The 23,713-nt window shown below is 43.9% G+C and overlaps 1 protein-coding gene across 8 annotated transcripts in view; it reads left to right on the plus strand.

Moving 5' to 3' along the window:
* Cobl (cordon-bleu WH2 repeat protein) overlaps nt 1–23,713 on the plus strand; it is a 235,058-nt gene that overhangs the window by 47,000 nt on the left and 164,345 nt on the right. Inside the window, exon 1 of one of the 8 annotated variants that reach the window (XM_037208971.1) lies at nt 21,720–21,916. The exons of the other annotated variants lie outside the window; for them this stretch is intronic. The gene's annotated coding sequence lies outside the window, so the exon portion shown is untranslated. Of the gene's footprint in view, nt 1–21,719; nt 21,917–23,713 lie in introns of those variants that run through there. 8 annotated transcript variants of the gene reach the window in all.

Genomic DNA, 23,713 nt, shown 5'->3' on the forward strand with positions numbered 1-23,713 from the left:
TCAATCTATGTGAAATTTGAGCTCCTTGTAGAAGCCTGAGAGCCCTAACAGGGAGGGAAGTGACAAGAAACAGAACACTGCCTGTGTGACCTCAGCTGGGAGTAAGTGCCAGCCTTCATTCCCATCCTTCTGCTCACTAGGAGAACAGGATCCCATCCAGAGGTGGGCCTGACAGGTTGCAGTTCGCCCTTCCATCCTCCTCTGCAGTGAACTCTGTTCCCAGGACCGGGAATACCCTGTCTCACCTGCATCTCTGTCCTTGCCAGAGCCAGGTGACAGTTGTGCCCTCTAGCTACTATCGGATGAACATTCTGCCCCAATGCTGGTAGTGGTCTGTCTGGGGGACAGAGGCACGAGTCAGTGGTTAGGGACCCTCCCCTCCGAAGTGCTGCACTGACTCTGTGCTCTGAACTCTCTAGAGGTTTCAGGGATACAAATGCCCCTAGCCTTGAACAACCAGGGGACGCTGAAACAGATGAGAACATGACTGAAGAGTAAGAATGCCCCTACCTCTGAGGTCCTACCTTGTGGATTTTCTTGAGCAGCTTATTAAAACGCTTTTGTGTGTATAGGTTTAAGGCCACTGTCATGTAGCCCTTTAGGAGGGACTCACAGTAGAAATGAGAGAGTGTGATTGATCTGAGCAAGGAGACTTCCGGGACTCGCTGGATTGATGCCGCCAGCTTAAGGGAAATGAAGGCATCTGCTTCTTCTTGCCTCACATGTTAGGATTACTTTTATCACACACCACTCTGTTTGGCAGCGAGCATCTCCTGGTGACTTGAGCTGAGACAGACCTGAGCTGGAGTTATGGCTCCATCCCTTACTAGCTATCTTGTGTTTTGACAGTTACTTAATCCCAGTCTCGGTTTCATCTATAAAAATGGGAAGTAGCCCCTCCCTTATGGGTTGCCATGAAAATCCAAGGAGACTGTGTGTCTGGACGCCTATCTCGGCACTATCTCAGAGTGAGAGTGAGCATTCCATCCGTGTTAGTTATCTCCTCTCCCTCCTTTGAGAAGGGGATAGCTCTACAATGCCAGATACTTTTGCATAGAAATGATTATGAAATGTTCGGAAGTCGCCAAAAAGGTGTTCGATGACATTAGACTTGTGTCACCATCAGAGGGACAATCTATCAAGACCAGTCTGGCCGGTTCTTTCTCCCAGGCCTCAACCAGAGTCCTTGAACTTAGAGCCAGGCTGGCAGGGCTGAAACCCGGAGCCTCACAGCCACGTCTGGGAGTTCTTATCCTCATGGCTTTTGAAATTTTTACTAAAAATGGTTAAGATTCATCTAAAAGTCAATGTGTGCCTGTGTGCCTTTTGCAATATACCCTAAAGCAGAGTCCTCTGCCTGCTGCATGAGCAGGTCACCTGCTAGTCTGTCTGTCTGTCTGTCTGTCTGTCTGTCTGTCTGTCTCTCTCTCTCTCTCTCTCACACACACACACACACACACACACACGCACCCACCCCCTTTTTGTTCAGGAAGATAGATCCAGCTGTGAACATTTCCCCTTTGCTTCCCCTTTGACAGAATTTGTCCCTGTGTAGTCTGTGGAACCGTGAGTAACTTCAGACCCTACTTGGGGTAGCTGACCTTGGTCTGTCTCCCAAGAAGCCCTGGATCCTGTGAGAAGCCCTGGCTCCACACAAGGTGTGGATCCTAAGGCATGTTCAGAATCTGCAGCAGATGGGGTTCCAAGCCTGGGTTTGGAGGGACCTTGATAATCTACTCAGCCCAGGTAATGAGGTGACATAGTGAATGTGGCTGTGTGTGGGATCGGCATGGTTGTCATGAGCCGGATCATGTGGGGAGAGGAAAATGCTGACAGGGGTCGGTCATGACCCACTGAACTCTCAGCCCCCTGCTCAGCTACCCCTCCCTTTCATTGTGGTCTCTCTCCTCCAGCGTTTCCCTATTCTGTGGTCTTATCCCCACTGTAAGGTTTGCGCAGCCCTGGTTCTTAGTTCAGCCCCTTGCCAGTTCCTCCTGAGGTTTCTGAAGCTTTCTTGCTTCTAGTCTCGTACTTGCTCACCCATCTTGAATCACAACCTTCTTGTCTTCCCTCCTTTTCAATCATGTACTTGCTCCTTCTCTCTCTCCCAGTACCACTCAAATGCAACAGCCCAGGAACATCCGAGAATAAGGTCCTCTGGTCCAGTCCAGATCTTCTCAGGCTGTGTGGTCCATGCTCAGCTGAGCCTGAGTGGGAGCGTGCTTCTCTTCCTTCGCCCCAGTGGGGTGAACGTGACAAGTGATTTCTCGAATAGGACTCTGTCCCAGGGCCACTCTCTGGGTTTGGGAAACTCCCAGTGAATGAGTAGTCACTCCATATGTGGTCACCCTACTGCTATTAAGGACATTGCCACTAATGCCAGAGTGAGCCCCAAGCCCCGGCTGTTGCTGCCTTCATCTTGCTTTGCCCAGCCCACCAGGGCAATGCTGATTGCTCTGTGTACACATGAACTGGCACTCTCTCATCTCAGAAGCTTTTGTCCCCAGCTTCTTGGAGGACTTATCAGTGCTCTGTCCTGTGTGACTTCTGCTGGAGTGTATCCATGTGTTTCTGGCCCCACTCTATAGGGTAACACCTTCTTTTCTTTTATCTTCTCAAAACTCTTGAAAAACCCCCAATTTTTCTGCCTTACATTCTTTCCTGAGGGTGTGACCTTCTGAGAGCACAAAGGCCACTGTTCTGTAGCACTTCCTGCTCTTTCTGGGACAAGGCCTCTCTGTTGTGGAATATTAATTTAACTGGGCAAAGATGTGTTCCATTTGTTTATGCTGCAGAATATCACTTTAACTGTGTAAAGTTGGGTTACATTTGTTTATGCTGCATCTGTTTAACGATGTGTGGATGTGTGTTTAATTTTATAAAGATGTGTTCCATTTGTTTCACGTTGCCTGCCTAAGGCACCTGATTGGTCTAATAAAGAACTGAATGGCCAAGGCAGAAGAGAGATAGGTGAGGATGGCAGGCAGAGAGAATAAATAGAACTATAGGCTCAAGAGAGGAAGAGAGGAGAGAATGAGGAAGACACCCGGGGCCAGAAGCCAGGCAGCTGCCAGCCAGCAGACACGAGAAGCAGCAAAAGTAAGTTAAACACTATGCATTCTAAATTCAAACCATGCTTGTAAGCTCAATTGTTTCTATGTCCAGCCATGTTTCCCATCTTTTCCTCTTAGTTCATACCCTTCTTTCCATGATGAGTATTGTGCTGTTCTTTAAAACATAGCCCAACCAGCACCTCCAGATTGTTGCAAGGGACCACATTTTCTTCCTTAGGTAGATAGTACTCATACTCTGATCTTGAGCTCTTGTCTTGTAGCATGAATCTTAAAGAATCTTGTTAATAAAAACAAACCCAAGGCCAGTTATTGGGGTGAATGCTGGACGATCAGAGAAGCAGAACAAGCCACAGCTACCTAACCTCGCCAGTTCCTCAGCTGATCCTGTTTCCTCAGATTGGAAGCCTCTGAGTCCTTATCCAAATGAATCTCAGCTGAACTGCTTCTCGAAAGCCTGAATGCTTAACCAGCCTAGTTCCTGTTTTTCATGCCTTATATACCTTTCTGCTTTCTGCCCTCACTTCCTGGGGTTAAAGGCTCACTCCCTGGGATTAAAGGCATGTGTCACCATGCCTGGCTTTTTCCTATGTGGCCTTGAACTCACAGAGATCCAGACGGATTTCTACCTCTGGAATGCTAGGATTAAAGGTGTGAGTGCCACCATTTTCTAGCCTCTGTATATAGTGGCTGTTCTGTTCTCTGACCCCCCAGATAAGTTTATTAATGTGCACAATATTTTGGGGAACACAATACCACCACATTGTCTAGTTAGGTATTTTCTATGTTTAGCACGATACTGGGGTTAGAATTCCCTATATCTCACGGTATCCTTCCTCTTACAAGGGCCTTTGGCAGTATGCTTCTGCAGGCCACTGGCTTTGCCATCTTGAACCAGGCTGTGATATTCGTCTTTGTTGTGACTGTTTAGGAAGCTCAGAGTCCTGCCTACTACTGTAGGGACTGAAGAATTTGTGGCATCGTGGACTTCTGAGCATTTGTGGGGTGGTTCACATCCCTATCTGTTTTAGGTACAACATAATGGATAAATAATACTGGTGAAAGTAATGGTAAGAATTCCCATCTAGGAGATGTGTGGCCTCTTTACCTGCAGTAGTAACTCGGGGAAGCAGGCTGTCCGACAGGAAATGTTTTGAGCTGGACAATTGTGAGGCAGTAAAACTTCCCTCTTGTGTACCTGTCATCTATGAACCAGCTGGCCACCTTCATCAAGCCTCAAAGCTTCTTCCTCTAGGTTTGTGGTTCCTGTTAGTGGCAACGGTGATACTAGCTCTGCCTCCTTGTGGGCTCCTTTTGAGTAGACTGTGCCTAGAGCTGTCTGGGTACTAGAAAGATTATGTAAAAGCAGGGTGGCCAGAGGGGAGCTATGGCCTCCAGCAATGGCACCACGCACAGACAGCTTCCATGATAGTTTGTCCCCAGGGATTCTGGCCTCTGAATCCCAACTCAAAACAATGTGGGTGCGGTTGTTGACTCTCCATCGAGTGGTAAGAGTGGGTTCTGCTTCCCAGTGGCTGTGTGTGTGTGTGTGTGTGTGTGTGTGTGTGTGTGTGTGCCAACAGTGGGCTTTTCTGCTGAACAGAGGCTTGCTTGTGTCCCTGCAAGCTTGATTTCGAAGGATGCTGAGGAAGAACGGTTGGGGTGGCTCCTGTAAGCATCTCACGACTGGATCTTTGTGCCTTTGGCTTCAGCCTTTTATTTGGCTCACTTCTCCAGTCTATAGCATGTGAGATTGCTAATTTGTTCTTCTCAGATCAAGTACCCAGGGCAGACTGACGAAGGGCCAATATAAAGGCTAGGTAACTCTGCTACTGCCTGGGAACACTGCTTTTGTCCTGGAAGCCACATGACATCAAAATCCTGCTCATGGGATTTCAGAGTGCATTTTAGAAAACCTAACCAAGAGTGATAATGTTAGTATAGTGGGTAAAAATAGCCTCTAGTCCTGTCATAGAGAGGTAACTACATACTGGTCCTGGGTTTGAGGTCAGTGACAGGGTGTGGTAGACTTGCTGATAGGAGGTGAACATCCGACCCTGTAGGAGCTTAAGGAATAAAACAGAGTGGGGCTGGAGTTCCTGCAGGTCAGCTGAGTGACTGTGATGGGTGAGGCCACCTCTAGAGCCTGAATGGCCCTTGTGTTGGGAGCAGGACAGTTCTCCTTTAACTGTAGTCTCTCATGATATGAGACAACAGAGCTCTGGGCATGATTCATTGCGAGCCTCACAAGAATGCAAATGCCACAAGGACAAGGCAACTGGTCTACCAGAAAATAATTAAGGCCTGGATGATGCCATTTCCTATAGTGTCCAAGGTCTGGCCATCAATAAGTTTGTTCAGAGGAGACTTGGCAAAGGCTGTAGTGTTACTGCTTGGCTCTTTTCCCAGAGAAAGACGAAGAAATGCTCTCATAGACTGGCTGAATGTCACTGTGCACCCAGCAGCACCCCAGACACTCTTAAAGACATTTTTTCACTTTACCCTCACAGTAGCAGCAATGTGAGATAGCTGGGATGATCCCTCTTTCAGTTAGAATGTGCATTTAAAATGCTTATTTTTAGACAAAGGAATCTGGCATGTTCTAAACAGCAGGCTCAGAAATAGCATAAGATATTCAGATTAATTCAGGCTTTGCAGAAATCCTGTGATTCAGTTTCTTATTAGTGATTTAGGGGAAATATATGTTTGGCTGACAGCTTGACAAAGTGCTTCTAGTTAAGTGAGTACGAATACATAGATATTCAAGTACATGATAGGACATGCTAATACTTTTTAAATGGAGGTAGGACCACTATAAGTCATCTGAGAAGTAAGATACCACCGAATCAAACACTCATCTAGCACTGTGCTGAGGTCTGAGCAAGACCACAGGAAACATAAAGCAAACAGGGCCCATGGGATATAGGACCATGCCTTCACCATAAACCCAAGAACTAATAGGCCCTTGTCTAGAGAATTTTAGTTACTCTCAGCTCTAATATTTGATCTGGAAGATTCTTGGAGTTTAGTAGGCCACTTGATGACCCTAATGGAGGTGAATGAAAGAGGAATTCAAAGAGAGGGAAAGAAGATGGATATGGAGCTCTGTGTGGATGATAGGATTTGGTTGTTTTTATATGATTTAGTTCAAGTTCACAGTTCAGTGTTGAAGATATGTTTTTGTCTACTTGCTGTAAATAGATAATGCATTTTCCTATTTGCTTTGAATTTAGGATCCAATTAAATACAAATAGCACCTCATTCTATAGTGATAGTGTCACGTTTAATTATCAAAGGGAAGATGATGCTTTCTCTGTTCTTTCATATCAAGACAGTATTCTTAGTCTTAGCTCATTTTCTAAAAGTACTTTGTAGCAGCCATAAAAATAAAGATGAAACTCATTGATGGTTAACAGAGTGATTTCTAATAGTCACTGTCAGAGAAAAGAGCATTCAGAAGCTGTTTGTTGTATGTTTTTGGAGCAAGAATTGAGGGGAAAATGGAATAAACACATATTTGCTTTCTTTTGGGGGAAAAACATAAAAAGAGAAATAGTACATGTCTACAAGAAAAGGATGTCTGGAGAAAATAGAAATGAGATCTCTTCAAACATTCCTCTTTATATGATTTTGATTTTGAGATGTGAGATGTTTTTACAGATTCAGAAAACAAGATAGTGCCAAAGCTGAAGTGAATTCTGAAGTTGAAAACCAAAATGCTGTCTGAATATATAAAACTGATAACATGGTTGAGACTGTTCGATATAGCAGCAGTAAAGCTTCTTCATAAAACTCAGTGTCATGATCCTAAAAGTCCTGTGGAAATGCAAGAGACCCAGGAGAGCCAAAACAATCCTGAGAAAGAACAGCAAACAGTATGCCAGGACTTGTTTTACCTGATTTCTGTGTGAGCAAGGAGAGCCTTCCAACCAGGGCTGCCAGTCAAACGTGCTGCCGGGCAACCGGTGCTGCAGGGCAACCAGTGCTGCCAGGAACAGCAAAAGAATGAAGTTGGATTCAGTATTTGTGTAATACACAGTGGCTCACACACTCTGATTTAAATTTATTAGTATTACTAGTATTACTGTATGTATGTGTGTACCCATGTGATTGAGTATGGGTGTATGTGATGCGGTGGAGGTCAGAGTACTACTTTGTGGAGTCAGTTCTCTCCTTCCTCCTTTACTTGGATTCCAGGAATTGAACTCAGGTTGCTAGGCTCTTGCAGCAAGCACCTTTATCATGGAGCCATATTGCTGGCCCAGATCACAGACCATAATCTAAGAGCTAAAAATGAGAAAATTCTTAGAAGGAAACAGGAATAAATTTTTGTGATTTTGAATTAGGAAAAGATTTTTAAGGCTAACAGCCAGTACACAGTAGGCCAAAGAGAACCTGGATAAGTTAGACATACAAACGTTTGTGATTCATAAAATATCATGAAGAAAGTAAAAATTAATCTGTGGATTGTGTTAAAATATTTGCCCATTTCTTATGTGATGCAGGCACTTGATTCTGGAACCTGTAAAGAACTCTTCCCATCTCTGATGTAAAAAGGCAACCTGGTTAGAAAACTGCCGAAAGGTTTCAGCAGATATTTCTCCAAAAGAGATATCCAAATTGTCAGTACACACATGAAATGTGCCTGATTCTATTAGTGATTGAGGCCATGCAAATGAAAACCGTGTGAACTGCCTCTGAAAAACCATTAAAATGGCTGTAATAGAAGCCAGGCGGTGGTGTCGCATGCCTTTAATCCCAGCACTCGGGAGACAGAGCCAGGCGGATCTCTGTGAGTTCGAGGCCAGACAGGACTACCAAGTGAGTTCCAGGAAAGGCACAAAGCTACACAGAGAAACCCTGTCTCGAAACCCCCCCCCAAAAAAAAAATTCTGTAATAGAAAAGTCAGTACAAAAACAAAACAAAACAAAAAACAAAACGACAAAAGAAAAGTCAGTAACAGATGCCTCCGGAATGCAGAGCAGCTAGAAGCCTTGTGCATTGCTTGTGGGGCTGTTCAGTGACTTTGAAAAATGGTTTGTCAACTCCTCTAATTATTAAACACGGGCTGGCCACATGGCACAGCAATTTTATACCTATGCAGAAACATGAAAACACATGTCTACACAAAACCTTTTTCACAAATGTTAATGGCAGCATTATTTGCCATAATTTAAAAAATGGAAGCAGCCAAAATGTCCACTAACTATTGAATTCATAAATATAATGTGGCCTGCTCTTACAGTGGGATATCTTGCAGCACTCAAAATAACCAAGTGCTGATACATCTACAACAATGAGCATACAATTTGAAAATAGTATGCTATGTGAAAGAAACTAGCCACAAAGACCATGAGGTATATGGTCCCATCTATATGACAATGTCCATAATAGACAAATCCAGAAAAAAGTTGATCAATAGTTGCTCAAATCTAAGGAAGGAGCAAGGGGACTGGTTACTAAGACATACAGGTGTCATTGGAGTTGATAAAAATATAAAATTGTTGGCTGTGAACTGATGAAACATTGAAGTGGTACAATGTCAGTGGGAAAATCTTGTGGTATGCGTATATCAATAAAGCTGCTTTTAAAAATCTACAATACAAAACAAAGATACAATAGAGAATGTTCTCATTTAAATGGGTCCCGCAATGAAGCACAGTGCCTGAAACTTGACTGTGATTTTGACTGAAAAAAAAAAACCTCCAAAGACTTGCTTGGGCATAACTGAGACTTCTGAGTTTAAATTGAGTGTTAAGTACTTTTTGCTTAGGTTTGATGAAGGGTCATGGGATTGACTAGGGTTCTTCTCCATGCCTGAGAGATGCTTTCTTTGAGAAAGATTGCATTTAATTGGTTTAAGTACTCCTTCATGTGGTTGGTAGCGCCTTGAAGCAGATGCAGAACCCCTTATCACCAGCAGTTTCCTACGTTAACGCTCTACTCTCACCCATGAGATGGCGGGAGATACAGAACTGTTGAGTGTATTTTGTGCTTGAAATTCTTAGAAAAAAGAGGTATGAAGTATACAGGAAAATAAGATGTTTAATGTGTCTAATACATTTTCATGGGGCTGCCTATTCTTTAACTTATTGCATTTATTTTAATTTGCAAGTTTATCTCTGTTCCTCTACCCATTCATGTGACATTTATAGGGTGGCTATACTGTTCAAGATATTGTTAATCATTTTAAGTTGTGAATATATACTACAATCTGTTGTTAGACTCTGACTGTCATTGAGGAGATTTAACAGTGCTCAAAAAATCATCTTATGCAATGCCAATACTTGGCCAGCTGCTTTAAAAAGTCATTTAAAGGAGGAAATATAGTACATACGTACCTTTATCTTAACAAAATATGTAGAATACCTTCATTGGCAAATTCTTCAATATAGGGCTGTCTTTCATTTGTTGTAACAGAATTCCTGAGGATTGCTGACATAAAAAATAGAGGGACCTGGCGGTGGTGGCACAGGCCTTTAATCCCAGTATTCAGGAGGCAGACACAGGCAGATCTCTGTGAGGTGGAGGCCAGCCTGGTCTACAAAATGAGTTTCAGGACAGCTAGAGTTGTTACACAGAGAAACCCTGTCTCAGAAAGAGAGAGAGAGAGAGAGAGAGAGAGAGAGAGAGAGAGAGAGAGAGAGAGAGAGAGAGAGAGAGAGAGAAAGATTGAGATTGAGATTGAGATTGAGATTGAGATTTTGGCTTACAGCTCCAAAGTATGGAAGTCCAAAATCAGCATCTCTACCTGATGGTGATCTCGTATTACATCATAACATAGTAGAAAACTAAGATGTACGAACATGTGTAATAAGGCACAGTGCTAGGGGTGACCTTGCTCTTACCAGTATTTGATAACCATTAGTCCTTGGGGTGACTAATCCCTTCCTGAAAACACTGCATTTGTCCTGATGACCTATTCACTTCCAGAAAATTTTTACATGCAGGATTTTAGCATGCATTTTGGAGGGGACAAACCATATTCAAACCACAGCGGGAGTAAGGCCCTTTTTCCAAGTGTGAATGGAGCCTGTGTGGCTCTCAACCTCAGCATTCTCAGGGCACCCAGTACCTGGGGCTGGTGAGGCTAAAACCAGCTTGTCTCTGTTTGCTGTTGGCAGATGCCTACATTGTTGGCATGGTGGACTACTGCCTTTTCCTGTATTACATCAAGCCCCCTGTGGTCATCATGGGTTTTAATACTTAAGATTCAAGAGCATCTTTTAAGCAATTTTATTAATGTAAGAACCTGAGACTTTCTTTTGTTTCGTAAGGGACAAAGACAATAAAAGACAGTTGTACCGAATCAGTAGTGAATGCATTTTCACTTTAGTAATTCCCATTCTTTTACAGTTTGCTTGATGACTTCTAGGAAGACTATTTTAAAAATAAAGACAATCATCATCACTTGTCCACAGTATTTTACATACAGCCATCCATTATTTTGCTGTCACTATAGTTGGGGTCTGGAATGTCCCCTAGACCCATGGTTCAAAACTCGGTCCTCAGAGTGGTGCTTTTGGGTGGTAGAATCCAGTGGAAGGAAGCTACATTGTTACAGGTGCGCCTTTTGAAGGGACATGAAGATTTCCCACCCCCTGGTTCTCTCTCTGCTTCCTATCATGAGGTAACAGAACAAGCCTCCACAATCACCAGCTTCCACCATGAAGAACTGTGCCACCATAGGCCCAATGCAACAGAGCCCTGCAGCCATAGGGTGAAATTCCTGAAACCATGAAATAGATAAACCCTGTCATTCATTACTTTGCTGTCAGAGTTTCAGTTGTCACCTTGACATAGCTGGGAAGCGGGAGGGTCAATTGAGGAATTACCTTCATGGCACTGCTCTGTGGGCAGATCATTGATAGGGACTTTTTCTTAATTGCTGGTTTATGTAGTGGGGTCCAGCCCACTGTGGGTGGTTCCATCCCTAGGCAGGTGGGGCCTGGGCTGTGTTAAGAAAGAAAGCTGAGCAAGCCAGAGGGAGTAAACCAGTAAGGATCATTCTTCTATAGCTTCTGCTTCAAGAGCCTACCTCAGGTTGCCGCTTGAGTTCCTATCCTGACTTCCCTTAGTGATGTACTGTGATGTCAAAGAGTAAGCCAAATAAACCCTTCCTTTCTCCGAATTACTTTGGGTCATGTTTATCACAGCAGTGGGAAGCCAGCTAGGACAACTGCATATCTCAAGTATTTTGCCCATGTGATGGAAAAGGCAATTAACTGAGTTGTTAAACTTAAATCTCATTACTTTAACTGATAATTTAGTTAAGTTATATAATTGGTCACATGGACAACTGGTAGTGATGAATGTGAACACGCAGCCCGTTCTGCTTTGTCAGTTATCATCATAGCCAGCTAGGAGGAGGAATGGCTGTTTGGTGGGTGTGATGGGTCGAGGGGACTTTGGTTTTGCTTACTAGAGACACGGGAGCCCGTGCTTGTAGACCTGCCACACGTGGACTTTGGTCAAGAGAATGCCCATTCTGCACTTCCTTTGATAAAGCTCGAGTTCGCAGTCAGACCCAACCCTGTGCAGAGAGCATGAGCCTCCCTCCAGGGCTGGGTCTGCTGGCTTCTGCTACTTTGACGCGTGAAAACTGCAGGATGGTCAAAGTGTAAAAATAAATGAAGTCTTCACTGAGAAGCAGAAGTAGGAAGAAAGGAAAATGTCAAGTAAGAATAAAAGCTGTGACAAAAATGTGGGTGTGTCTTGCTTGGAGAAGTGAGATTGCAAATGTGTTTCATTAAGAAAAATGTAGTTGAAAGGAGTCACATTATCTTTATATAATTCAGATGATCTACTCTTGAAGAATTTGAGAAAGTCACTTTTGGATTCCTTGGTCTGCCCTCATTGAAAGTGTCATTTGGTATATAAAAATGGACTCATGTTGCCCTTTCTTTCCAGGGTTTTATTCTGTGGAGCACATGATGAGGATATATTTTGGGGAAGGCCCTGTGCAGGTTAAGCAGCAGAGTCTCTGTGCTAGTTGTTGGTTTTCATGTATTGTTTTCTCTAGCAAAGATTCCATTTTAGGTTGCAGGACTCATGTCTCCCTTTGGTTGTCTCCTAGAACTCGCGCCTTCCTCTCAACATACTGTTAATCCTGTGGGTCACCAAGAGCCCAAGAGAGAGGAGAGGCATACAAATTGGTTGAAAAGTTGCCTCATTTAAATTTACCGGATGAGCAGAAAGGCAAACTCATAAATAGGCATCCTACTTTCATATTTAGGAATCGTAATCCACCCATTTTATTTTACTGTATATTGGAGACAACTCAGACAACTGAGCTTCTGCCTAATCAACCTGGTTGGTAAAAGCTATATTTTTATTGAACTTTCATTTGTAAGATCCCTATAGCTGTGGCAAGAAAAATATGTAACTTTCTTTCAAGATAAATACATACACACATATACATATATGTATACATTTCTTTCAATACACATAATACACACACAGATACACAAACATACGTACACACACACACACACACACACACACACACACACACACACACACACACACACCATCTTCCATCTAGCTACCTAAGATTGTCTCAAGTTTAAAACTGAGGAAAATGAATCTTTATTTCCTGTACAGCAACACTCCCAAAGGAGGAATAGCCTTATTTACCCTTTATCCCAGAGATCAAGAGCCTCAAGAGGCCTTGTACCAAAGGCCAGTGGGGGTCTTTGAGAGGGAGAAGAGAAGACGATCCCCACAGCCTGCAGATATCAAGGCAATTCGATGCTAGCAAGAAGGCAAATGGCTCTGAAGGAACTGGACCCCAAGCTCACTGTATTTCTAGAGTCAATTCCAGTTGGGAAGTAATTTGAAGGACTTGTTGGCGGGTAGTGATGTTTCAAATCCTATGATTTTGCAGCATAGACAAGAAAGAAGGAATGTGGTGTTCTTAATTTATTAATCGAGGGCATGGACTGTGCAAGTCCTGATGATATTCATAGGTGTCCACTGATCTTATAAGACACCAAGGCCCACAGATCTGATGTGCTTCTGGTTTATAGAAATGCCAGTCTCAGTTAGCTGTGAGGAGCTTTTGTGATGTGCTGGACCCTAGTGGCACTGACATGAAACAGGTGCACGGTTCCATCTAGATCATTCTGTGAAAACCCTGGAATTTTTCTAATATTCTCTGATGTTTATCATGTAGTTCAGAAAGAACAATTAAAATGCACTTAAGTTGTCTACACAAAATGTCTGTTTGCCCATGTCCTACCTTGGAAGAAGTCAGCAGGTGTGGCAAAGTGTTCATAACTGGGATATCTGATCAAGTCAAGGACGATCTAGAATAACAACCACCATAACTTTTATTTCATAAACGTTTTATTGATGTATTAATCAGCCTTCAGTGCATTTTTTTTTTTGATCCAGTGCCACACGTTGTGCTGGGCTGTGTTATGTACAGATATCAGTCTGTCCCTATCACTGCTGGAACTGAGAGCTGGGCCAAAGTATGCAAGGGTGGGGCCGAGATAATTTCTGAGATGTGTGCCAGGGACTTGGTTCACTCACGTAGCTTTGAGCAATGCCTCATGACTGAAGATGGACAGGGAAGGGTCTCAGGAGACTTGGAGGAGTGGAATTATTAGGTACCCTGCAGCCACAGTTATCATGAGGTCCCAAGCTGGCCGAGAAAAGCAGAGCTGTCCTTACTGTTGTAGCTCCTGCCTGGACAGAGTGAAGATTATCTGTCACTTTCTGCCAGATTATACATTGAAATGTTTCCTTCTGAATATGGCCCCTCTTTTTCAAATAGGGAATTCAGATATTAGATGGTTCTTTGTGAAGGTTAGGGTGTTTGAGTTTTCTTGTTTCAAATTCATGGAATGATAGTTTTTTATTTAAGTGCTACTAAATATTTTTGCTTAAAATTAAATAACTACTATGTGATATAACTGATCATTATTTTTATTTAATATTTACAATAATCTTTGTTATATTGAGAATTAACCTTCTTGGTAATATGTCTTTTGTGCCAAAATAACTATCTTACAAAATTGTAAGTTACTCTGCAGGCAAGCTTTGTTTTTTCATCTAACTTTCTTTTGCATAATTTAGTACCATTAATAATTGCTTTTAAATGTCCACATTTGAATCCTGCAATCCTGCAAGCTGCCTTCCTTACTTCCTATCACTTAATCACATGCTTTCTTTCACTTTAAAACTTAAGTGTGTTTCTTATCATCTCTAATAGACTGTTAGCCACTAAAAAATCTGAGACCATATAACATTTGTATTATAGGTTGTCCAGTCAATCTTCTAAAAATAACAAAGTCCTAAATAGTCACCCCTCCATATCCACAAAGGGATTGGTTCCAGGACCCCCCAAAATACCTGTCTATAGATGCCCAGGCCCCTTACCTACAATGACATAGTCCTTGCCCAGAACCTATGCAGTGCTCCTATAAAGCTTAAGTAATCTCTATATGACTTGTAATGCCTACTACAATGTAAATTCTATATAAGTAGGCCTTTTATGGTTTAGATAATTGTGATGAGGAAAAGGTCTATTCAGTACAGATGCTATTTTTATTTTGAGAAAAGGTCTGGTTATGAAGTCCAGGTGGACTTGAACTTGAGTCCTCCTGAGCCTGTACCTACTAAATGATGGGATTGGTTCCAGTCAGGCATCATCATGCTGCCTCAGTGTAATTAAAAAAAAAAAATGTTTTCACTCTGCATTTGATTAAACTCATGGATGTAGCGCACCCATATTCAGAAAGTCGATTTTCCATGTTTATGAATTCCGTGCTCTTTGCATGCCGTTTCTATGGGAGTAATTAATTCACTTGGCAGTTACGCCTTGAGCTTATATTTTCAGCTAGCTAATCTTGAGTGTTCTGATTGGTGCAGAGTTTGGTGAGAAGACAAAGCTTATGCCACTTGGGACCGAGTTGATCAGAGCACATGTTGCAGAGCTCTGGGGAAAGTGTCGAGAAGCACAGAACTGATATCCTAATTGGGAGGTTGCAGAAATGGCTTCTCATTCTCACAGGAGTGGGTGGAAATGAAGAGGAGGTGAGGGTTAAAAAATATAGGTGTTTAAGGACTAGCTGAAGTTTTTGTTGCACTCTGTAAGAGGTATGAGAGCAGGGCAGAGACAGACTCTCAGGAAGAATGAGGAAGAGGGGCCATCTTGGGAGGGGACATTGTATGTAACCATGATAACTTCCTACAGACTGGTCATGGTCAGCTATCTGACCAGGCCAGGTGCAGAGGTAGAAGTCTGACTTTTAGAGATGCTGAACCAGTAGGGGGCTTTTTTTTTCTTTTTCTTCCTGGGCCCTTCACTCCCTGCATAGAACTGCTAAGCTCTGTTGATGAGAGCTTGAGGGTTAGCTCTCAGGAGAAGATCTCGGCAGAAATGTAGTGGTCAGTAAAAGGTTTGGCAGGCATAGGAAGGAGCAGCCAGGAGACCTTGCATATCTTTGGAAGTCATTAAGTGTGCATTTGGAAGGAGATCCCATTTCTTCCAACAGTGAGTGTCCCGAGACACGCCAGGGAGAAAGCTAAGGAAACGCAGGGTGTGGGAACAGAAGCAAGTGGCTTCAACAGAAGCTCACCCCCGTCCCCAGGTCTGACCTGTTGTGTGTGGGACAGAGGACTCAGTTTGCTAGGAAGAAATCAGTCATCTTGTACACCAGGAGAAGACAAGTCATCATTTTACCCACTACCCCAGTATGCTGTCAGTTCTGTAGCCATTTCAAAGACACTGCCCCTGCCACTTGGCTGGTGTCCTCTCCTGCAACCTCGCCTGCTTACAGAGTTTCATTATTTTTCCTCTAATACTCATGCTATTGAGAACTCTATCTCTTGAGTCAGTGAACTTCTTTCCTCATCATCCATAGAACACAGCTCTGGGGATGCAGACCATGATAATGACACTTCTGTGTCCTTGTGACCGCATTAATGTATTGGTCTGTTATCTCTTCAAAGACTCTGTAGCTGTCCAGATCTTGAGATATTTCATGAATTAAAGTTTGGATCACTTCAGAGGCCTTCTCTATCCTGAGGGGAAGGCCCCCCGCCCGATTGGTGAAGGTATCTACCCACTCTGAAAGGAATTAAATGCCCAAACTCTTGGACATGCTGGTGAAATCTGTCTACCAGACTTCCCTGGGATTGGATCTCATCTTTTCTTTTTCCCGGGGATCAAGCCAACGGATCTAAGGGTCATTCTTCCAGCGAAGCTTGAAAGCCCTAAGTTTCTGGTATGGGGGTTTAGTGATTTTTCTCCCTGAAAAATAGTCTTTTTATCAGCTGTAGGGTTCCATCCCTGCCCAGATGAAAGGCCTTGTGAAGAGTTTTCTGGGGAGATCTCCTGTGTCTCGTCCAGGATCTACTGTTCTATACCATAATTGCTACAGGTCTGAATTCCCGTTCCAGTTTAAGTCACTTGTTGACAGGAGCTGGGTTTCTCTATTTTTAGGACTTCCCAACCCTTCTTGTGAAAACAGCAAGCCTCAGTTTTCCTATCTGTTAAGTCAGGTGACAGCTCCCGTGTGGGTTGCCACAAAAGACCTCGGAGTTTCACCGAAATGTTAGTTTTCTTCAGTCTTGGAGGACCAAACAGAGTAAGGCTAAGCCTCTGCTTATATAAGGGAGGGGACACACTTGAAAACATAACATTTTCTGGTTTTCCTACATAAGAAAGGTTTGGGGGTGGGATTTTGGCACAGCATACTGAAGTGCCCTATCTATGGGAAGAGTAGAGAGAGTAAAAGGTGAGAATGGATTGGGGCTGGGAAAAGTAGAGGGAGCTGGGTAAGAAGAGTGTGCACTTTTGCTGGAACTAGAAGCCAACCCTTCCCCATCCCACTGTTTAACCAAGTCTGTGGTTCCCCTTCCTTACTTGATAGCTGGTTTGGGGGTTCTAGCAGGGGGGTGCAGCTCTTCCTATGCCCCTGACCTCAAAGCAGTGCTACTGCATTGAAGAAGGTTGCCCTTTTGAATTGAACAGACAGCTCTAGGAAGCATCTACATGGAAGGGGTGAGGGAGGAGTGAGTATTTTGTAAGGGTTAGAGAATGATCCATGACAGTCATATTTGGCCTTTAAATGAGTGAGTTTATGAAGTACATAAACAAGTCAAAGTCAAAGAATAAATGATAAGAGATGGCAAACAATCATGGTGTCCAAAGCATCCAGCAGAAATCAGTTGGGGGAGGCCTGGTGAGGCAGTCGTTCATAGTCACTGGCCGAGTCCCAGGCAAAGTAGATAGTATCCCCTTGGGTAGAACTTCCAAGTAAAATAACGAACAATAGCTGAGAGGTAACCTCATCAAACACAGGTTTACAAACATCCTGCAGAAAACAGCCTGGAGGAAGCTCCAGTCAAGAAGCTAGCTCTGTTCTCCCATGGCAGGGCACCAGCCAGACTACCAACAAGGGGAGGACAGAGACCATCAGCCAAGGACACGCCCTGCTCCATGTCCCCACCTGGGCCATGGAGGTAGACCTCCAAGGAGAGGAGGCCAAGAGCAGGAGCCGGTGCTTCGCTAGCCAGGCCCCGCGACTGTGGAGTTCATGGTGGGAGCAGGGGATTTAGCCCAGGCTTCATGTTTACCTTCTGAGAAATGGGGCCGTTCGGGTAGTGCATAGAGCCTGCTTCCAGGAGAGAAGAGTGACAGAGACATAACTGTTAGTCCAACTCCCCATAATGCAACAGTGTCCCCTTCAACTCCAGTTTCCAAAACTGAACCCCCTGCCCCAGAACTGAAGTCTGGGTAGCAGGGTATACTGGACTAACTAGCCAATTTGAAATAATGTCCTCCAGAACATTTATCCAGTTTCATCCAGGCTACTTGATCACTGCCAGCTACATCCTCTGGAACTACCTAGGCATTCTAGTGTTAAATAGTAGGTAATTAGGAAACCACCAGAAGTAAACTGCACAACATATAACTATAAAAATGGAAAACAAGCCACAAGAGTGATTGGCGAAAATAAATATAAACAGCAATTAAGTTATTGAACATACCAGAATGAATGTTTACAAACCTAATTAAAGTGAAATTTGTCAAATTTGGGAAGCATAACCAATTTCCATTTACGTCTTATCATCACATTAGCCCCAGAGGAGATATGCTGGCTGAATCGGCACTCATTTTAGATCCAAAATTCTACAATAAAATTAGCAGTTTTCATGTGAATCCACTCCCGGAGCCAGCAAGGGTAGAAGTCAGTATGTCTCCTGTCTCAGGAAGAACAGAATGCCTGGCCCAGAAGTGAGGAAAATATTGAAGATAGTCATTTGCTTTCAATAAGCCACATGGTGTAGTTCCCCCGTCTCCCCCTCCAATCAGTGGGAAAAAAATAACAGAGCTGTATTAAATTCCTTCTAACAAAGCATGAAGAAAAGTGGAGTGGGAATCTTAAGATAAAGATGCCAGAACCAGGAGTTAAATAGGAAGTCATCTACTCTGAAACACATTGTGGCTCCCTGCTGATAAGCCAGCTCTCTTTCTACTTACTTTTGTAAATAACTGAAAAGCAGGGAAATCTGACTACACAGCTTTCCACACAACTAGTAACTGATGGGAATTGAACAGAGCTCAGAGAAGTTCTCAGGAAAATGAAGCCAGCTCCCTGCACCTGGGGCTAGGGACTCATATAACACAGTGGGTCAAAGAGACAAATGTCCACGTGGTCCACATCCATGTCTTAGGGACTTCCTTGTTTCTGGGCCGGCACTCTTACACACAATGTCACATGCTAACAAACTTTTGTGTATTTATTCTAAAACCAGCTAGACCTGTGTATAAATGTACCTACAATTTAATTAAATCACCTTATAATCTTATTTCTGCTGTTGTTTTAAACAGAGCTTCCACTGCCTAAAATAGACACAACACGCTCCCCCCCCCCCCCCCCATTCTCCGGGTTGGGGATGGGGAGACATGTTATAATCCAAGATACCTCCAGTAAAAACATCAGAGAGAAGGGACAGTGTGAAAACACAGCAACCCAGAGCCACTGTGACTCCATATGGACATTTTCTGAACAAAGAGCCAAGTGCTGGGTGCCTTTTAATTCTCTGTTGAAAATATGACACTTGATAACCTCACTGTGACTGTTTCTAAAATAGGGACTGGGCCTCACAGCAGATGTCTGGACTGATGAAACCTGAGCTGAGTGGCCCCACAGGCTCTGTGGGAACAGGCAACACAGCCTCTCTGGCTTTGTCCACCCTCTCAGAATTCCTGCAACCTACCCCCAGGACTTAGAACTGTGCAGAGATGCCAGACCGTGGACTCCAGCTCTACACTCCCACTTCCCAGATGACACCTGCAACAAGAAGTCTAAGCAAAGAAACAAACCTTGAAAACAGTGTGATGATTGCCCATCATTGGAACTGACTGATCAATTGGCTGAGTCCTAGGCATGGGCCTGTGAGAAGCATTGGTCTTCCTGGCTTGTTAACAATAGAGAAGGAAGAGAGAGAGAAGGGATATTTTAAGATGGTTTTGGAAAAATACTTTGTGGTATTTGTTTGTGTGTTATCTGCACCCCTGAATCCCAGGGGCCTTTGTCACTGAGCGCTTGGGATGCTCCAAGCCTGAAGGTGTATCCTGTCTGCTGACCTCGCCCTGTTCAGCCCTACATAGGTCGCCAGGAATCCCACTTGTTTGTGGGGTAACTGGAGAAGCACCAGGTAAAGAGGGCAGTCTGATGTCCTATCTTTTCTGTAGTGTGATATCAGGGGATGAGACACCTGTGGCTGTTTTCCAGGGCTCTCCAGTACAAGCACATTCCTAATTTCTAATGATGGGATTCTGAGTCAGCTCTTAGATTTCAGGAGGTGTGTAACACAGACTGCTTCATTTTTCCACTGTGTTGCAGGGTCAGTTCTGAAGGCTTAGGCACCAGGAACTTAGCTTTGACCATGGACTTTGAAGATTAGATTCCTGCAGTCTCTACTTGATCCCATGGTAAAGGGGTGGCCATTATCCCCATCATACAAAGGGGAAAGAGAAGCAATCATAGCATATATTGTTAGGCCATGCATGTTCCTGATAGTACTGAGATTTGAGCCCAATCAATGTTAACCTTTTCCCATCACTTCTTAAAGGTCTTCTTCACCTTCTTGTCTCTCACTGCAAGACACTTTTACAGTCTGCCCTGTGACTTTGTTCTCTACTAACTCAATGGAGGTTAAGAGGGATTGGCAGACCATGAAACCTGGAGCCTACTCTGTGTATAGAACCACTAAGGTTCTTGTCATGGATGATGCAGGGAATGATGGATATAACATTGGAGTTTTAGATCAGACAGAACAATCTGGACCAAACAGGGAGTGAAGACTCAGACATTTGTATCATGGAGGAAAGCTAGATGGAGATTTTCTAGAAAAGATATATCTTTGGCTTGAGATGGGACTTGGGGGTTGGTGAGCCAGATAGGTGGTAGAGATTTCTTAGGAGTCTACCCTAAGAGTCTGAAGGTAAGAGGAACAGCCAGAACATCTGTAGCTCTAGAGACGTGGGAAGTGCCTTGGCAGCATTGAAATAAATTTGGATTTGGGAGAAGAGTAGAAGGATTTTGTTGAATGTGAGGAGGAAGAGGAGAGGACAGTGTGGGTTTGAACCCTGAGCAGAAGATGAAGTACTGAAAGAGACAAGAGGCTCCATGGGAAGTTCTGCTCTGGATATCCTTAGGGGCTAGGGTGCTACAGACGTGGATCCTCATGGTGCCTGTATATTCAGGGTCAGGGGTGTTTCAGTATGCTGGGTGTTTGTTGTGAGGAAGAGTGGAGGAGATGGCCTCTCCTTGGGGATGCCAGAGGCCTACTCTGTACTTTCCTAGGTCTATTTTGGAAGTGGCCTTTGTCCCTAGGAGATGAGAGAGGCTGATCACAACTGTGGAGGTCGTCAGCCAGGCATGGCGTTGATTCTGGTTACACAGCAGTGGACATGGAGATGAGAGGAGCAATCAAAGATGGAGGAGAGCTGGAGAGGATGGCCAGATTCCCAGATCCCGAAACCTGCTGTGCGTTCATTGGGGTCCTTGAGCCCTTGACTGCAGGAGAACTGAGAGTCCACCAGGCTCACAGACATAGCTGCTTGCTTGTGTCCTTGGCATCAGCAGCAGCCTTTGTGATTCTGGGACAGGACTGTGAGTGGAACAAAACATATCTTTCAGACTCTAAATAAATAAATAAATAAATAAATAAATAAATAAATAAATAAATAAATAAATAAACCATCCCTTAAAGACAGACTACCAAGAAATAACGAGCTTCTGGTTGCATAGCTTTGAAAAGAAGAAAACCCCAAACTCCTTCAGGAGAAGTTTCAACATCATGGCTGAGAAGATGATAGGAAGGATTGCTATATCCAAATTCAATAAAGCCTAAGCGCATACGGCCAGCTGGCAGTGTTAGGAGAGATGACTCATCTCTCCAAGAATACTTAGGCATCTTCCCCACGGGAACGCCTGTGCACCCACACTGCCAACTCCCAGAGGTCGGCGCACGCATTGGGAGGAAGAAGCGGGTGCTGCCAGACATCCTCATTCCATAGGAACTCTGCTCTTCCTCCTGCATCACTTCTGTGCTCTCCTTTATGCTTTTATGGGTTTCAATGGGGGAGGGGCGAGCGGGACAATTCCATTGATGTCGTTCTGCAAAGGGCCTTGCGAGGTTTTTGCTGGGAACCCAGGAAGCAGCATTCTCCCCACCTGTGAAGCAGTACATCAGGTGGCCCTCATAAAAATGTCACTGTGCTCCTCCCCCAGGCCTGACTGAGCCCACTGGAATCTTCCCTTTAGCTCCTGGGACTGCACTGACTACCACAGAAAGCACGTGCTCACTTCTGTGTAGGGTGAGTTAAGTCCCCTGGCCCCGGTAGGGAACAGCCTGAGATGTACACATGTGTTGGCTAATGGTTTGGCAATTGGTACCGGTTTTCTCCCCGTTTACCTCATTTCATTTGTTAAGAATGTTCAAACCTCAGTAAACTAGCATTGGCTTGTTTTTGAAAGTGGATACTCCTTTTCTGTGATATTCAACAATACAACTCTAGCTTTATCTGCTCCTCAGAGCAGGAGCTGCCATGCTCAGCCACAGGGTGGAGTGTTTGCTGATAGCTAAGTCATGCACACTGCAGGCTTTCTTAACTTGATAGGAGTTCAGTAATAGCTCTGAGACCCAGCTCTCAAATGTTCCTCTTTGAATATGTACCTGATGTCTGGTGAGATATCAGCATTCCCATATGTACTGGTCCCTGAGTTTAGAGGTTGGTCAGACCTAATAGCTTTTGTTACTGTGCTGCAGAGAATCCTATCAGGAAAGTCAATCTTTTTATGGTGAGTTGCTGAAAGCTTCCTCCACCCTAGGTCAAAACTAAAATTTTATTGTGAATAGCGTTTCTTAGTTTTCAGTGTGTTTTCTGCGTAAGTGAGCTTTTCATTGTGCATCTGGAAGAATAGGCTAATGTTCTGCTCTTACACAGATAAAAGGTTTTTATTCTAATCCCAAAGAGTGAAAATCCGTGTGGTTAAGTAGTAGTCATTGAGCATTGCCTGTGTCCCCATAGGAGTCAGTTCATAACAATGCTCATGCCACCACTACCTGGTAAACCTCCGCATTTTCTGTTCAGCTCTTGGAGAAACTGAGGCCTACAGATTACAATGGTTTGTCCAAATAGAGCCACCTGCTGGAGGATGCACAGTACCTCAGAGACTTGCTGGGTCTGACCTGAGAGACTTAGTGAATCTGGAGTAGGGCGCCATACCCAGTACTTCATTTGCACTTATGAGAGGGTATCCTGAGGCTGACTGTTTCCCTGAAATGAAGTATTTTTGCGGGTAAACTTGCATCCCTGCATCCAATGAGCAGTGAGCTAGACAGCGCCTCTTAGCAGCTCTCTTGCAAGCCGTAGTTTGAATGTGGTCTCAGCCTGTCTGTTTTATAGATACATACTCTAGGCCGCGATTATCTGGATCTTGGATGTCTTCTTAGAGTTAAGTTCTGTTTTGAAAGGCAAGGACAGTTGTGAAAGCTTTGGCAGAAGTTTCCTGATTTATCTTTTCTATCATTAGAAGATAATCTTGTCATAGGAGCAATGCCCTGAATTTTGGGATTGCTGAGCCCCCAGAGAAGGTCTTACAGGGTTTCTTTTCTTGGGTCCCTGAAAGACAACCTGTTTTGCAAAAACCATGTTTGCAGGAAGAAGATTTGGTATATCTTGTTTTCAAGAAATTTCCCAGCTTTGGTTATATGTTCAGTGGTGATTTTGGCCCTAGAGGCATTGCGGAACCCTTGGGACTAACTGGGACCTGCCTCAGCTCAACTACCTGTCATCAGCCTGGGCATGTATTTCAATCTGTTTGCAAGTTCAGTTCTTTCTCCATTTCCTGAGGCAATTTAGCAAGTTCCTGACATTATGTCTGAGTCACATGGAGCCTTAACAGTGGGTGCAGTTCTCAGGGGGCACCAGTTCTATTTACAAAGGTTGGCCATAGCCCTCATTAGAGAAGAGGATGTATCTGATTGTATGCTGGAAACCTTGTTGAAGGATGGCCCTTATCCAATCCCTTTCCCTGCAGGGCCCCCAGTGTGCTAAGGCAGTGCATAGGGCCTGCATTTCTACATTAGCTTGGGGTTGTTTGGTTTTGGA

This window comes from Peromyscus leucopus, chromosome 10 (assembly GCF_004664715.2).
Source record: "Peromyscus leucopus breed LL Stock chromosome 10, UCI_PerLeu_2.1, whole genome shotgun sequence".
NCBI lineage: Eukaryota > Metazoa > Chordata > Mammalia > Rodentia > Cricetidae > Peromyscus > Peromyscus leucopus.